Here is a 13,654-nt window from a genome sequence, read left to right on the forward strand (position 1 = left end):
GGACGGGAGAGTTCTGGGTAGAAAGGGAAGAGGAGGAGGGGTTATGCCAGCCTTAATTTGTAACAGGTAGGGACTGAGGGATGCTGGGAGAACTTGGAGGCTAGGACTGCTCTGATATGTTAAATAGGCACCTGAGCCTTGTCCTGTGTCTGAAACTTACCAAACCAATGACATGCCTCCTCTCAAGAGGGTCTGACACTTGAGTGCTCTGACCTGTATTTGCAGCCTCCTCCCCTTGAACCTCTGCTCGCTCTTTAACTTTCAATTCTGTACAAGCGCCTTATGATCTCTGAGCCTGTTTCCTCCCCGGTAAAGGGAGATAGTAATCCTTATCTCCAGCTTGCTCTGGAGATCAAATAAGAGCAGAAATTCAACTGACAGCCAGTGAGATGATGACTCAGGGGCTTAAGGTGCCTGTTACCAATCCTCATGGCCTAAAGCTTGGTCCCACATGGTCTAGGGGAAAACTAATTCCCACAAGTTGTCCTCTGGCTTCCACATTGCACAGTAGCACATGTGCGTGCATACACACACACACACACACACACACACACACACACACACACGTCTTGAATTTGAATTAAGTATTTAAATAATTAAATATTAAACATACACAGAACGGTCATAGCTCATAGTGCCTGCTCCACAATCTTGATCATTTGTGCCCAGTGATGCCTGAGATCATCAGCTTATGATGACCAAGCTTTTGTCAACTGGTTTGATCTCTCCTCTGGCCACTCAGCTGTAATCCTTACTCAAGAATAAAAAAATATATATTAAAATAAAATACAGTAAAAAAGAAATTATGCCGGGTGTGGTGGTGCATGCCTTTAATCCCAGCACTCAGGAGGCAGAGGCAGTGGAATCATTGTGAGTTCAAGGCCAGCCTGGTCTACAAAGCGAGTCTAGGACAGCCAAGGATACACAGAGAGACCCTGTCTCGAAAAACAGGAAAAAAAACTTTAAAAAATAAATAAATAAAAAGAAATTATTTCTATATGCCACAGATAGACATTATGGTATCAGGCTTGTTGGAAAGAGTGGGATGAAGGATGGATTGGAGGGGCCGGGGGTCAATTTAGAGGAAGTGACCACAAGCATCTCAGACACACTTTATATAAAACTGTGTTATCCCCAAACTCCACTTCATACCCCACTCACTGTGTATGTGGACTTTGCTGGGATTTGAATTTTTATTTGACACATAGTAATTATAGACTTAGCAGGCACAGCATGGTAGTCCAATGTCTGTATATAACATGGAACGAGAAGAAGGATAATAAGCATTTCTATCATTCTCTGTGTTAGGAACCTTCAAATTGCTCTCTTCTCATTTTTCAGTAAAATTGTTTTTACTGAACAGATAGCTGGCCTCGAACTTGCAGCTATCTGCCTGTCTCTGCCTCCGGAGTGCTACAGATTTATTTATTAAGTATACAGTGCTCTGCCTGCATGCACACGTGCGGCCCAGAAGAGGGCATCAGATCACTTTATAGATGGTTGTGAGCCACCATGTGGTTTCTAGGAATTGAACTCAGGACCTGTGGAAGAGCAGCAGCAAAATTGTTAATGCGTTTCTATAAATGGTAGCCCCACCACCATCACCTTCTTGTGGAGCAGCAGACCGTATTCCTCTTACCCAGCTATGTTTGGTATCCGTCCTCCAGCCTTCTGTCCCCCTTATTCACTTCAGCTTGATAAATGGCATTGCCCGCCCTGTACACTCTCAAGTCATAAAGCACAAAGCCAACCATCCTGGTTTGGCTAAAACGAAAGCGTTTCACAGAACACTAGACTTCAGCTTTCAATCAGTAAAATTCTAGGACAAACTATGCAAAGTGGGACAAGGTTTCCACCATTTAACATTTTTGGGATTATAATATTATATAGACTGAGCATATTGTATTTCTTCCTCCCCTTTCCTCCTTCTGACATTACACACACACACACACACCACACACACACACATACACACACCACACAACACACACACACATATACACCACACACACACCACACCACACACACACACCACACCACACACACACACACCATATACTCACCTTGCTCTCTTTAAAATTTCTGGCCTCTTTTTCTTTAATAATTGTTGCTGGTGGTGGTGGCGGTGGTGGGTGTATGTGTGTGTTCCTAGATAAATAAATACAATATGTTCAGTCTATATATCATTATTTGTTCCCTGTAGTGGTTTGTTCCTTTTGTTTTTGGTTTGGTTTGGTTTGGTTTTTTTGAGACAGGGTTTCTCTGTGTAGCCTTAGCTGTCCTAGAACTCACTCCATACACCAAGCTGTCCTCGAATTCACAGAGATCTGCCTGCCTCTGCCTCCCAAGTGCTGGGATTAAAGCCGTGAGCAGCCAGTGCCTATCTCCCCCAGTTCTTGATACTTTCCCTGATTGATCATTGGTCATTAACTTCTGCAAACTTGCTCCCCCACCAAATCCATCCCACTCTTTTCAATAAACCTAATCCTATTGTCTGTCTGTGACATGTAGACATATTTTTACTGTATTTTATTTTAATATATTTTTCCTTGTTCTTGAGAACTTCATATGTGTATACTGTGAAATATGATGACACCCTCCTGCATCTCCCCCTTCACCTCCTCAGATGTCCTCCCTAACACACACAGCTCCTCCCATGTTCATTTTCTCTCTCTCTCTCTCTCTCTCTCTCTCTCTCTCTCTCTCTCTCTCTCTCTCTCATTCTTTCAATAACTCACTAAGGCCAATTAGCACATGGGTGTGGAGCCATGTACTCTTCACTGTAGAACTTACCAGTGTCCACACCCTCAAAAAATAAAAAATTAAAAAGGAGTGATTCTTTCTCCCCCAGCTGTTGCCAACAGACAGTAACTCCTCAATCAGGGGTGGGGCTTGGGTATCACTTCCCCCAGCTGTGGAATTTTGGCTAAGTCAATTCTTGTTGCTGAAGACACCCCACCCTTTGGCTGCAGGACATAGAGAACTTAATTTCAAACTGACTTGGAAAATCCTCCCTGACAGCTAGCTCGCATATTGTTTGCAAGCTGTTAGAAGATAAAAGCATCAATGGACTTGCCCAATGCTAGAGCCCATAGGCTACAGTACTAACCAGACAGACAGGATGTGCCCGCCCAGTGGTGGAATAGTGAGTGGCAAGATTGTTAAAAGATAGTCAATTTTTGGTTGGATTTGAGGCCTTCCCTATAGAAGGGAGTTTCGTGACTGCTACTATAATCCTGGTCAAAAGTCCAGGGTTTAGGAAATCATAGGGTGGGGCCTGTTACTATTATCTGGCTGATACAAGGGGTTGTGTTCGTCTGTCTTACATAATCATCCTCAGAGAAGGATCCCTGATACTTCTCCCCACCCTCCTTGTTACCCATATTTCTAAAAAACAAAAATGGTATTGGTAAATGTAACGGTTTGAATCAGAATGGCTCCTGTAGGCACCCACATCTGAGTGCTTGGTTCCCAAGTGGTGGGACTGCTTAGGAAGGATTAGAAGGGGTGGGCTTTTTAGCGGAAGTATGTCGCTGGGGGTGGGCTTTGTTAGCGGAAGTATGTCACTGGGGGTGGGCTTTGTTAGCGGAAGTATGTCACTGGGGGTGGGCTTTGAGGTTTCAAAAGCCGATGCCATTTGTAGTTCACTCTTTTGCGAGGGAGGGGGCAGAGGTTCGAGACAGGGTTTCTCTGTGTAGCCTTGGCTGTCCTGGACTAACTTTGTAGATCTTCCTGCCTCTGCCCCTCAAGTGCTGGGATTAAAGGTGTGGGACACCATACTCAGCTAATCTTTCCTCTTTTTAACTTGATTTAATATGCTTTTCTTTTTATAATCAAATACAATTTTATACCAATCTGCCCACTATTACAGAATCCAAGAAACTCCATACACTAATCATTTACACAACTCTAAAAATAAATTATTTCCTTTTTTTTTTTTTTTTTTTTTTTTTTTAGTCTCATGTACCCTGGGCTGGCCTGAATTCCTGATCCTTCTGCCTCCACCTCTGCCTCTCAAGGATATAGATGTTCCCCACTACACCTGGGTGACGTGACACCAGAACTCAAACCCAAGGCCTTGGGCATGCTATACAATTACTCTACCAACTGAGCAACGTCTAGAAACACATTTCTTATTCTCATCATGTGAGGCTGTGCTGAAGAGGTTGAAGTCTAGTGCTTCGCATAGCCTCTGGGCTTGGTCTACAGTGACAGCACTCTCTTTCTCAGTGGGGGCCCCTTCTCTGACCCCTAGAAACTCTAAAGAGCATCAGATAGCTAGAAGGAAAAATTACAGGCCCAAGCCTTTCCTGATGGAACCTGTTCAGCAAGCACCTGGGGATTCTTGGAAATACCTAGCCTTCAGAAAATAACCTTTAATTGTACCTGGAAATTCTTCCCCCACCCATAGAATAATTAAGTACTGTGCTCTCCTTCTTGTAATAGGACCCGTGCTACTGCATGTAAATGTGGTGCAGTACCAATGTATGTAGATCAAGTGTCCCTAGCACCCTAGCCCCTGAAAACCAGACACATTCATCCTCCAGCCCCTCCCCACTGCCTAAGGTTTATAAATCCCTGATTCATGAAAATAAAAGCTTGCTCCCTCGTGTTGGTGCCATTCCTCCACCATGACTGTTGGAGACTACATTTATTCTGGGGAAGGAAGGGCTCCTCTCCTCCCTAGAAAATCACTACTGGATGCTGAGCTTACCTGCCAGCTGCTGGGACCACCTGGGGCTTGACTCCTGGTCAGGCAGCTACGGCAGGACTTGCCGCAGCAGCTCCATCACCGCAAGCTTGCTGCTGATCGTTCACTGGGCATGCATCTCAGTGAACCTGGGTGTGCATCTCAGTGAACCTGGGCGTGCATCTCAGTGAACCTGCCTTCCGGCCAGTTACAAACATTCATCTGTCCACCCACATCCTCTGCCGTGCTTAGAATGGCAGCTTCACAAAGAGCTGTAATACTTTTGGTATTATTATCAGGGTCTTGTGGAATTCCCGAGTTTCCACTGCCATCTGACACCAGCAATCTCACTCTAAAAGAGCTAACTGTAATACCTGGTGGGGAAAGTCATTCCACACCCCGGCCTAGAGGTCTGACTGCTCTCGTCTGGAAGCAAGCAGCACCTGGACCAGCCCACCAGAAATGGAACCCGGGACACTGAACAACATCATTATTGTCTAATTTTGAGAACTGTGTACATACTCTGTGAGCCTATCTTGAATTCTATTCTTTTTGCTAAAGATGGCTTCTTCGGGTGTTTTCTGTCGCTTAATTCATGTAGTCTGTGGTTGACGTATGCTGCTATGTTTGTGTGAGGGCTTGCCTCTTGATCATCTAAGTTCAGATCAAAGGGTTGGATGAAGAGCCTAATACATCATATTATTGTGGATTTCTGTTTTCTTTTAGCAAATAGCTTCTTTTGTCATTGTATTATCTACTGAAAATGCTTTCATGAAAGTGAGCTATCCAGGCCCAAGAGTGGAAAAACTTACTAGATGTGCTGGTTAGTTTGGTTTTTTGTTTTGTTTTGTTTGTTTTGTTTTTGTTTTTGTTTTTGTTTTTGTTTTTTTGTCAGCATGACATAAGCTGAAGTCCTTCAGGAAGAGAGACCCTTAGTTAAGAAAATGCCCCCATCTAATTCACCTGTAGACATGTCTGTAGGGAATTTTCTTGATTAGTCATTGATGTAGGAGGGCTCAGGCCACTATTGGCAGTGTCATCCCTGGGCAGGTATCTTGGGTTATAGGAAAAAATAGCTGAGTGAACCCTGAAAAACAAGCCTGTACGAAGTGCTCCTGCATGGTCTCTACTTCAGTTCCTGCCTCCAAGTTCCTGCTTTCAGTTCCTGCCCTGATTTACCTCCATGATGAACTACAAGATGTGAGATGAAATAAACCATTTCTGGGTTGGGCAGTGGTGGCACATGCCTTTAATGCCAGCACTTGGGAGGCAGAGAGAGGTGGATCACTGTGAGTTCGAGGCCATCCTGGTCTACAAAGTGAGTCTAGGATGATAGCCAAGGCTACACAGAGAAACCCTGTCTCAAAAAAGAAGAAGAAGAAGAAAAAGAAGAAGAAGAAAAAGAAGAAGAAAAAGAAGAAGAAGAAGAAGAAGAAAAGAAAGAAAGAAAGAAAGAAAGAAAGAAAGAAAGAAAAGAAATAAACCATTTCCTCCCCAAGCTTCTTTGGGCTGGTGTTTTATCACAGCAGCAGAAACAAACATGAGTCCTGCAGTAGGCCTGCAGACAAAATCCTTTCTCCACCACTTACACTCAGGTGACTGTTGAATCTCCCTTAACTTTTCGTAAGCCTCATAAATCAAAAGACAATAATAGCATCCCCACAAGGTGGCTGTAATTATTAATAAAATAAAAGACCTTGAACCACAGTAGATCAAACAGAAATAGCTGTTAGTAGTATACCAATTTAAAGGCAGCTTTACAAGCAGCCATCTTACTTTCCAGAAGGCTTACACAATACATAGCTTGGTTATTAATTAAGATAATAACATAGAATGATCATGGCTTAATGATCATAGTGATTTCCCTCTAAGGTGTTTTCTTTTTAACTAGGCCTCCCACAGACAACGTACCCTACTGCAAAGGTAAATGGTGGCATTACCAGCTAATAGCCGAATAAGGAAAAGAGGCTACTGCAGTGTTTTAGGTATCTCTTCGGACCATTACTACATTCATTATTACTATTTATAGTCACTATCTACATGCCCGGCAAGGGCCAGAGGCATCACTGTGCTTTCAGTCTTGGTCTTCATGTCATGAATTAGGAGTTGCACTGTCATCTTAAAGACGAGAAAACAGAGTGCAGGTCATGCACAGGTCAACCTAGAACCTGCTGCTTTGGCGAACTGTCTTTGCTACACTCTGCATTGAAAACTACAATGTAGTTGGATAGTCTCATCTGTAAAGCATAAAACCTCCAAAGGGCTCTCCTGCCTTCAGATGGGATCCCAACTCCACTACATACTAAACTTGGCAACTTATTTAATGTCCTAGCCTCAACTCTCTAATCTATAAAGAAGGATAAAAATTAAAAAACAAAAACAAGACCTAATACATAGGGCGGTAATTAAGAAAAAATAAATTCCTGGTGCAGTTCTTAGGATCTAGTAAATGCTTCCTACGTGTTGCCTGTTACCGTAAAGCTTACATGTCATTATTAGATGAAGAACTGACTTATTTCTGAGTCAGGTGCCCTTACCTTGATCTCCTGCCTGCCTGCCCAAGCACTTCATCTTTAAACCAGCATGTCATAAAGACTATTTGGGTTTTATTTCTCCCTAGAATTAGGAATTTGGGGAGACACTAAAATTAAAATAATCAGGCTATATAAATTCCTCTCTGCCAAGGTGGCTGTGAGCCAGGCCTGCTGGCAGTCAGCGTGCACAAGCCAAGGGGAGATGAAGGGTACATGTCCCTTCAAAAAATGCTACAGCCAGGATCAATCTCTGGCCTGGAGTCAGAGCTTGCCTTGTCTATAACAGAGCCAGCTGGACTAGACAAGAGAGCTCTGTTGCTACAAGGGTCAACTGGCCTGGCTTTCCTACCAAGAAAGCAAAGAGAGCCCTAGGTTCCTCCATCTTCTAGGGCTGGGTGAGTGTGGCCAGAAATTAACACAACTATTTTCAGACAGGCCATGAAACCTGAAGGCAAGGTTTCAGGGATTGGACAACAAAATGGTCCTCACAGGAACTCTGCCTTCCAGGGACAGGAAAAGTGTTACAGGATCTTTGATCCCATTGTGATCCCTGAGATTGTGAACTGTAAAAACCTGTCTTTTGTCTGGTGTGGTGGAGCCCTAACACACACCTTTAATCCAAGAGTTATATACTCACAGGATTTAGTAAAATTGACCCTCGGTCAAGAGGTGGAGCAAGAAACAACCTGACAGGAATTAGAGTAGGAGGGACTTTGAGTTGAGGAGTATTTAGGACAGCGTGTAAAAGTAGAAGGGGTCTTTGGTGTTTGGCGCTTCTTTATCTTGGGCTTTTAGCTTGACTCTTAGCTTTCTAGCTCTTGAGCTCCTCAGCTTCTCGGCCTTTGGCTTTTTGGGCTTTGAGCTAGCAAGTCTTTGGCCTTGTGTTTTCTGGCCTTTTCCTCCTGGGCGGTCAGCTGAGCTAGTGAGCCTTTTGGGGCCTTCTCCATTGGGATGTGAGCTGAGTAGGAAGGCCAGCTGAGTGCTTTCTCTGCCTCTCTGAGCTAGCAGGTTTTCACCACAACATCTGGCACCTGAGTCTTTATTGGTAAAATAGAGTCATCAGGGATTTTCAATTAAAACAACAGAAAAGCACACGAGAAGTCCCAAGGAGTGGACAGAGACAGTGTTGCTCATAGGGAACTAGAGGCCACAGTAGCAGACTGTGCCCAGAAGACTCACTGCTTAGGAACTGCTGGCCATTTTGAGGACTTTAGCTCCTACTCTAAAAGAAATGGAACCTTTTCTGCAGAGGAAAGAAAGAGTCCCATTCACAGTCTAAAGCCATTTACTCAACAAATAACCTTGAACACCTGCAACAAATGATGCCAAGTAACCAAGATGAGTATCATGAAGAAAATAACCCTCACCTGCTTAGACAGCAGCCCCAGGAAAGACGGAATCAGTTCAGGGACCAAATTCTGGCAATACTTCACCATCAAGTCATATCCAACCTTCTACTACTGCTGTAAAATGGGCAGAGAGCAAGCAACTGCACATTCAAAAAATGCACAGGAGGTAAAAACTGACTATCAAGCCATATTACCAAAATACCTTCAGGGTATAGGGAAAGCAGTGGATAGAGTCTGGCATAGTTCAGAGAGAAGTAACGCCTACTGAAGGGGCACATCCGGTTAAAGCTATGCACGCGAGTACAGATATTCTCAGTAGAGGAACCAGATGACAGCTCTGGAAGAGCCTGTGTCTACTGCACGGACTGACATGGGGGCTGCTGTAAAATGCACTCCCAAGAAGCTACCTGCACACTGAAACCTCAGCAAGTTCTAGGAATTAAAAAGCGTCCACAACTGCTATTGAAATTTGGTTTAAAAAAAAAAAGAAAAGAAAAGAAAAGAAAGTTGGTTTTGACAAAATTATTTTGTATTATAGGATATAATGTTTTGTTCTGAATGTAGCTGTTCACTACAACTCCTCTTTCCAACCCCTACTCCCAAGAAAACAAATTCAAGGGAGAAAAAAAAAAAAAGCAAGTAATCATTCCTGGGCATAGCAGAGAGATAAAACCAATAGAATGTCTGAAGAAAGAGACATGATTCACTAGGCAAGCTTCTTAAATAAAGTATGTGGAATTCAAAGGCAGAAGGGGTTGTTTTTTTAATTGAAAATAAATATTTCATGCAATATAGTTTGATCATGGCTTCCCCTCCCTCATCTAGCTCCCAAATTCTCCCAATCTCCCGACGCATCCAACTCTAGGAGAGGGGGGAAGATGTAAGCATAAGGTTATTGTGTAGTTCCAATGCTGATTTCTGTACCCCCCCCATGTCTGTTTGCAATCCTTGTTCTGAGAATCTCCTGTCTTGATGTTGTGTAAACACTGCTCCCCAATTGCCCCCTGCTATGCCAATAAAGCAGTTTACAGCCCATCAGGGAGCAGGAGAGAAAACAGGGCTGGACTTCCTGCCAGCCAGGGGAGGGGCTGGACTTCCTGCCAGCCAGGGGAGGAGCAGTTAGCAAAAGGAGGTGATTCAGCAACGGGCAGATGTCCAGGCTAGACCAGGAGAGAGAGCTCAGCAAGGAGAGCTACGAAGTGCAAGTATCTCTGGGACATACACTGGGAGGAAACCAGATTAGCTTAGGGGGTTAAGAGTAGAGTTAACACAGCTCACGATTGTTCTGCAAAGCTTGTTAAAATAATATAATGGAGTCTCAATTATTTGTATGATAGCCAGGTTAAGAGGGAAACTGAGAAAGAAAGTTTTATAAAAATAACCTCAACACAAAGAAAAAGCATGAGAAACACACACACAAATACCATAAAAACACAACATTTGAAGCCATAATATATAAGCAAAGACCAATAAGATTTTTTTAATGCATTATGAAACAAAGACAATCTCCAAAAATACCACTAGGTTCATTTTGTATTGGCCAGCTACCGCTGGGCATGGGACCTGCCCTTAAGCGTAGTTTGTATACCCAGTGAGATTCCATTGGAGAAAACTTTTCCTTTGCAAGCTGTTAACAACTGGAGATATCTTCTGGCTTAGGGATAGGGGCTCCTGTTCAGTTTCCCTCTCAGTGCTAGGACCCCTGTGGCTTGGACCTGTGCAGGCCCTGTGCATGCTGCCACAGTCTCTGTGAGTGCATAAACACATCAATCCTGTTGTTTTCTTTGTGTCATCCGGCCCTCTGTCTCTTACAATATTTTGGCCTCCTTTTCCTCATAGTTCCCGGAGCCCTGAAGGGAAGGGTTTGAAGAAGACATCCCATTTAGGACAGAGTTCCATAGTCTCTCACTCTCTGCACAGGGTCTAGTTGTGAGTCTCTGTATTGGTTCCCCGTCTACTGCAGGAGGAAGCTTCCGAAGGGGCTGTGGCTAAGTGAGGGACATAGAGCATTTCCTGATGAAGGCGGATGTGATGTTTGGAATGGTCATGTGTTTGAACACTTGGTGATGTTCTTTGGGGAGGCTTTGGAGGTGTGGCCTCACTAGAGGAAGTATGTCACTGGGGTGGACTTTGAGAACTTCAGGCTTCTTTCTGCTGTGAGCTTATGGTTCAGGATACGAGCTCTCAGCTTGCTCCTCCAGCCTTCATGATGCTGTGCCTCCCCTCTGTGATGGAGATAGACCCCTAGCCCTTCTGGAACTGTAAACTCAAGAAGACCCTTTGGTCATGGTGTTCCATCACAGCAATAGAAAAGCGACTAATATAGTGGAACTGGAATGCAATGACACAGGGGTCCCATAGTCCAAGGTAATGTAGACATTGGAAAGTGCGGACAGGCTTAAAACCCAGTCCTACCACTTGCTTAAGATGTGTGAAACCTTGAGCAAAATGGTTAACCTTTCCAATTGATTGATTGATTAATTGGTTGATCAGAGACACAGTCCCATGTAGTCTGAGCTAGCTTCAGATGTTCATACACCACTTTGTTTGACCTTAGTGGAGTAATTGGATTTCAACATACAAAGGTAGGAACAGTGTTATTAAATATGAATAGCAGGGTAGAAAGAACACCAGGAAAGGTGCATGGAGGAACAGAACATATGCCTATAATCCAGTCCGGGAAGTTGAAGTGTGAGGGTGGGGAGTTCAAGGCCAGCCTAGGCCATTACAATGACCCCTGTTTCAAACAAACAAAGCAAAAAAAAAAAAAAAAAAAAAAAAAAAAGGCAAAGATTTCATGAATGCAGAAGAGGAGCAAAGCAGCTTCACTGGGTGGAGCCAGTGCAGAGAGGAGTGTCAATGTTTCCTGAATTGTTCCGAGGTGTGGGGACTCTGCACACATTAACTCCTGTAATATTCACAGCATCGAAAGTGTCATCTCCTCCGTTTCACTCGTGAGGAAGCTGATGCTCTGAAGCCCGAGATGCAGGGCCAAACTAGAAAGTGGAGAAGATTGGAGCTTAGCTCCCCTGACTCCAAAGCTCACGTTCTTCCCGTCTGGACCACGGGTGGGCCTTCGCTGCAGCTGGTGCCAGAGACAGAGAAGATGTCATTGTGATAGTTCGCATTAACTGACAGTTTAGCAGAAACTAGATCTGCCGGGGAGAAGGAACTCTGGCCTGGCCACGTCTTGCGGAGCCACGCCTGGCAGAGATTACCTTGAGTTCTTTAATTGAGGCGGAGAGACCCTGCCACTGTGGGCGTCACCATCCCCTTGGCTGGGATCTTCGACTATGTAAGTGGAGAAAGGCAACTGAGAAGTAGCATTTGTTCATTGTTCTCTGCTGCTTCTCCCCACTGCACGTTTGTTTGTTTGTTTGTTTGTTTGTTTGTTTGTTTTTGTTTTTGAAGCAGGTTCTCTCTACAAAGCCCTAGCTTGTCCTGGAACTCACTCTGTAGACCAGGCTGGCCTTGAACTCACAGAGATCCACCTGCCTCTGCCTCCTGAGTACTGGGACTAAAGGTGTGCGCCACCACACCTAGCACACTCTCTGCTTCTTGTCTTAACTGTCCCTGCCATGTGGCCAGCTGCTCCTAGCTCCTGCTGCCGTGATCCCTGCCATGACAGGCCACACTCCTGAGCTCAGAGCCAGAATAAGCCCTTTTTCTCTTGAGCTGCTTTGTCAAGGTTTTGTCATAGCAACAAAAGGGAAACTAAGACAGACAGACAGACAGACAGACACCACACACACACACACACACACACACACACACACACACACCCCTGTCTTCCCCAGCTTCCCAGGCTCCCAAAGCACAGAGGTTTGCTGTCATTTCGGGCATCCAAGATCCACAGCTGGCAAGCTCACTGCAAAACTGCTCTGAGCAGACCAAGCTAAAAGGTTTCAGAGGGGACACTGGTAGTTCAGCATTAGATTTAAATGTGTCAGCTGTGGGGTGGGGGAGGGAGGGCATCAGTCACACTGCTCGCTGTTCACACATCTGTGCTACCTTGGAGTAGTAACAAATTAAGCCAGAATCAGCTCTTCACACTGAATGATTTTAGAAAGCTTGCTTTGCTTCTGCAGCTTGGATACTCTGAATGCTAAAAAAAAAAAAAAAAAGGAAGCAGATATGGTGGGAACCACATGTAAAGAAGGTGCATAAATTACTGCAAGATCCTGCAAGCTGTATTCTTTTTCTTTTTTTTTTTTTTCAGAAACCCTCTTTCATCATCCCCCCCTCACCCCCTCCCAGTTTTTTTGTCAAATAAAAAGGAAGACAGTAAGGGTAAGAATAAAAATGCTTTAAATGCTATTTCCATCCCCCCCCAAAAGCCCTTAAAGATAAATGTGTCTTTTACATTGCAAGGTAATTTCTACTAAGAAAACAAACAAACCCACATGCTTTGAGAACGGGAACTGACATTTGAGAGAGAGTTGCCATTTAGCACATTTAAAAATAGAAACTCCAGTAGATACAGCATTTCACCCATTAAACACACGAATCAACACTCAGGCTGGCTGCAGTGGGGGTAATTTCCCAGGTTACTGGGCTATTCAATAATGCCCTATTTTTAGGGCTTGGGTTGGGGGAGGAAAACAAGTCGGCTTCGGTGGCTTGTTAAAGATAGAGTCCAAGGGTTTCCACGATCCATCTCTGTAGTGCCCAGAAATAAGAACCAGGAGGACAGAGAGCATTCGTTTCTATGACAAAGGCACTATGCTTGAGCTTTTGTGGGCAGCTGAGATTAACAGGAAAAGGGTTAGAGTGGTGGCTGTGTCCTTTCTCATTGAGATGATTGTCCCTGAGGGGACCTTAAGGATGGCCTGGCACCAGACATGTGATGTTCGTGAGCTGTCATCTAGTGTTGTTGCCCTCTGAGCCCCGCTCTGGGAAACCAAACTCTCCACCATAGAAATGCAGCTGGCAGGTTACAGCCCATCTCATTCCCTATAAAGCTGTTTCCTTAGTGCCCCACCCCCACCCCCCCCCCCACCCCCGGCAGCCAGGACTCAACGTTATGACCTAGCTTTGGAAGTCACTTGCACCTGTTCAGGTTTTGGAGTGATGTAATGGTG

This window comes from Acomys russatus, chromosome 29 (genome assembly GCF_903995435.1).
Source record: "Acomys russatus chromosome 29, mAcoRus1.1, whole genome shotgun sequence".
Classification (NCBI taxonomy): domain Eukaryota; kingdom Metazoa; phylum Chordata; class Mammalia; order Rodentia; family Muridae; genus Acomys; species Acomys russatus.